Source organism: Sapajus apella, unplaced genomic scaffold, assembly GCF_009761245.1.
Source record: "Sapajus apella isolate SASKATOON/1434 unplaced genomic scaffold, GSC_monkey_1.0 scaffold51, whole genome shotgun sequence".
Taxonomy (NCBI): Eukaryota; Metazoa; Chordata; class Mammalia; order Primates; family Cebidae; genus Sapajus; species Sapajus apella.
This window is the reverse complement of record NW_022436991.1, coordinates 308868-313265: the sequence shown is the minus strand read 5'-3', so window position 1 is coordinate 313265 and position 4398 is coordinate 308868.

The following is a 4398-nucleotide window of genomic DNA, read 5'->3' as shown; positions in this document are numbered from 1 at the left end:
ACATCAGGTACGTGGGCAATGCATCTCAGTAACATGTTTAACGTTATGGACCTTAGTTAGGGCTGCTTGGGTCCCGCACTATACAGAAAAGCCTAAAAAGGGGAGGCAGCAGCAACCATCACTTACCTCACCACCTCTTCCTCCTCCTTCAGCCCTGCCGTTACGGAGTAAAGGTTCCACAGAGGAGACAGAGATTTTCCCTGAGCTATGCCCCCAATAAGTTGGAAAAAAGACAAGGCATACACTACAGCTATGGGACCCTGCCTTAGGCAAGCGGCGTTAGAAGGGGAGCTCTCAGCCTGCCCGGTAACGCAAGATCAGCAAGGCAATCAGATATATGAACCCATTTCTTTTGACGCTTATAAAGAGAAAAGAAAAAGCATTAGAGAAAATGGAGCCGCTAGCCCATTTACAAAAGGATTAATAGCAAACAACTACCATATGACCTCTTTCTAATAATGGCTACTGTTACTCTTCCCTTACCCCCGAAGTGGCTCTCTCAAAGTCCTATTTGGGTATAACAGTAGCCTTTAAAAGGAGAGAAATTACAAAGAGCCCCCAAATTAGTTGAGGAGCAATTAAAAGCTGGCCATATAGAACCATCAAACAGCCCTTGGAATTTGCCCATTTTCGTCATTCCCAAAATGTCTGGCAAATGGAGATTTTTGCATGACTTATGGGCTATCAATGCCAATTTGCAACCTACGGGCCCCTTCAACAGGGTCTCCCTTCCCCTGTGGCGATTCCTCAAGATTGGCCTATAGTCATTATTGACTTAAAAGACTATTTCTATGGCTGGGTGTGGTGGCTTACACCTGTAATCCCAGCACTTTGGGAGGCCGAGGCTGGTGGATCATGAGGTCAGGAGTTTGAAACCAGCCTGGCCAAGATGGTGAAACCCCATCTCTGCTAAAAATACAAAAAATTAGCCTAGCGCAGTGTCGGGTACCTGTAATCCCAGCTACTCAGGAGGCTGAGGCAGGAGAATCACTTGAACCCAGGAGGTGGAGGTTGCAGGGAGCCAAGATTGCACCACTGCACTGTAACCTGGGTGACAGAGCAAGACTTTGTCTCAAAAAACAAAATACTTTTTTAATACTATTCCCCTTGCAAAACAGGACAGAGCAAAACCTGCATTCACAATACCAGCTATCAGTAACGAAAGGCCAGCTCTCCAATTTCATTGGAAAGTGCTTCCTCAAGGAATGCTGAACAGTCCTACCACGTGTCAGTATCATGTAACTCAGGCTTTGCTCTCCAGTAGAAAAGAATTTCCTAATTGCAAGATTATTCATTTTATGAATGATATATTACTGACAGCCCCAACAGAGCCAATACTTATAAATGTATATGGCTCTGTCAAAAGGAATACACAGTTAAGAGGTTTAATCCTAGCACCTGGAAAAGTACAGATGTCCTCTCCTTGGAAATATCTTGGATACATATTACCTTCCCTTTAGTAAGACCCCAGAAGTTTAAATTAAATGCCAGCAACTTACACACCGTAAATGTTTATCAAAAATTACTGGGCGATATTAACTGGCTTTGCCCCACCTTGGGCATAAATATTGATAAATTACAGAACCTATTTTCTATCCTAAAAGGCAATACAGCCCTGAGCTCTGCCAGATATTTAACCCCTGCAGCAAAAGGGGAAATTGAGGAAATACAGCAAGCTATTTCTCAGAGGCAACTAGACCACATAGACCTGATATTCAGTCCAATTGTTTGTTTTTCCTACTAAACATTCCCCAACAGGATTAAGAGGACAGATGGTCCCAGGGTTGTGCTTCCTAGAACAGGTTGCTCAAATACTGGGATTAAAACACTATCTCCCTATGTCCAGCTAGTTAGTAAAGTCATCTATACAGGCCACAGATGATGCAATCAGTTGCTAGGTTATGACCCTGATGTCATAAAAACTCCCTTGAGTAAAAAACAATTTGAAGCAGTCTTGCCCTTATCTCTAGACCTGCTGATCGCACTCTGATTATGCAGGCCATATAGAGCATGCCCTTCCTGCTGACAAACTACTTTAGTTCTTATCTCATACTTCTGTAGTTATGCCTGCAGAGGTAGTTCGCTCCCCTATACCTAATGCTGTAACACTTTTTACTGATGGCTCTGGTAAAAATGGAAAAGCAGCTATCTGGTGGGAACTGCATAACTCCCTCACTTGATCTGGATTTACTTACACTCATAGAGCAGAGGTTAGAGCCCTAATACTGGCCCTAGAAACCTTTTCTGCTCAGCCCGTCAATATTGTTAGTGACTCTGCTTACTCTGTTTACTTATTGCAAAACCTTGAAACAGCCCTCATTAAGTTCACTCCCGAGCCTACCCTATGTGCCCTTTCTTTTTGACTTTAGCAACTGCTGGATCAACGTACACATCCTGTTTTTATTACATACATTCAGACCCACCGCTCACTGCCTGGCCCACTAGTTCATGGCAATGATCAAGCAGACCTGCAGGTTATGACAGCGCCGCCTGACCAAGCCACCCAATCACGTCAATTTTTTTCCATCAAAATTGGAGAAGTTTATCTAAACAAGTTCAACTTACCCAAAGACTAGCTAAAGAAATTATCCTGCAATGCCCAGGTTGCCAGCTCACAGGCAGGTCCCCTCATTCAACAGGTGTTAACCTTAGAGGACTAGAACCTAATCAGTTATGGCAAACAGATGTTACACACGCCCCTGAATTTGGAAAACTAAGAAATGTACATGTATCCATTGATACCAAATCCCACCTAATTAGTACACAGGCTCTTCCTGGAGAGTCCACCTGATAGGTCATTAAACATCTTCTCTTAACTTTTGCATGTATGGGGTGGCCCACAAAAATTTAAAACTGATAATGGCCCAGCTTATGCCAGCTCACAATTTCAATAATTTTGTCACACGTGGAATGTCCAACATTTCACAGGTATCCCTTATAACCCCCAAGGATAGGCCATAGTAGAATGTGTCTACTCCACCCTTTAAAATATGCTCAAAAAAAAAAAAAGGAGGGGAATATGAGTAGGGACCCTGCAACACTATTGGCACAAGCCTTATTTACCCTTAATTTAAAAAATTTACATGATAAATTTCAATCAGCCATAGAAAAGCATTTTTCAAAAGCCCCTCAAAACATAAAATCTGTAGTTTTATGGAAAGATGTAAATAGTAATGTATGGTGTGATCCTAGTCTTTTGGGAGGCTAAGGTGGGAGAACTGCTTGAGCTCAGAAAGGGAAGGAAAGGGAAGGGGAGGGGAGGGGAGGGGAGGGAATGGGAGGGGAGGGAAGAGGGGAAGGAGAGGAGGAGAGGGGGAGGGGAGAGAAGGGAAGAGAGAGGGAAAGGAAGAGAAGGGGAGAGGGAGGGGAGGGAAGGGGAGAGGGAGGGAAGGGAAGGGGAGGGAGGAGTGGGGATGAGAGGGAAGGGTAGTGGAGGGAAGGGGAGAGGGGAGGGGACAGGCGGAGGAGGAGGGAAGGGAGAGGGTAGGGAAGCAGAGAGAGGAGGGAATGGGGATGAGAGGGAAGGGGAAAGGGGAGGGAAGGGGAGAGGGGAGGGAAGGGGAGAGGGGAAGGAAGCAGAGGAGAAGGAAGGGAGGAAGGAAGGAGCAAGCAAGAGAAATAAAGTGAAATAAAAGAAAGAAAAAAGGAGAAAAAAGAAAATTTAACAAAAAAGCAAGTGACCAAAACAAGCAGGGCAGCCAGACCTGATCAAAATAACCCCTCAGTTTTGGTGACAGTGACTATTCACTGCTTCCGAATCTCATCTTTCCCTTCCTTCCTAGTAACAGAATTCTGGAAATGTGTCTAGCTGGAAAACTCCTGTATTAGTTAGCTACTGCTGTGTAACAAATGAGGACAACACTTAACAGCTAAAAACAAAACAAAAAAGTTTGGCATCTCACATTTTCAGTGGGTTCTCTGACTCAGGTCTCTTGTGAGATTGCGCTGAGATTCTTGCAAGGGCTGCTGTCATCTGAAGGTTAATCTGGGAAAGGATCTTCTTCTCAAGCTCACTTGGGATAACACTGTTGCACCGAGGGCCTCAGGTCCTTGCTATGTTGACCAGAGGCATCAGTTTCTTTTTCTTTTTCTTCTTTCTTTGAGACAGAGTCTCGCTCTGTTGCCCAGGCTGAAGTGCAGTGGCACAATCTCAGCTCATTGCAACCTTCGCCTCCTAGGTTCAAGTGATTCTCCTGCCTCAGCCTCCCAAGTAGCTGGGAGTACAGGTGTGCAACACAACACTGGCTAATTTTTGTATTTTTAGTAGAGACAGGGTTTTACCATGTTGGTCAGGCTGGTCTCGAACTCCTGACCTCAGGTGATCCACTCACCTCAGCCTCCCAAAGTGCTAGGATTACAGGCCTGAGCCACCACACCCAGTAGAGGCATCAGTTTCTT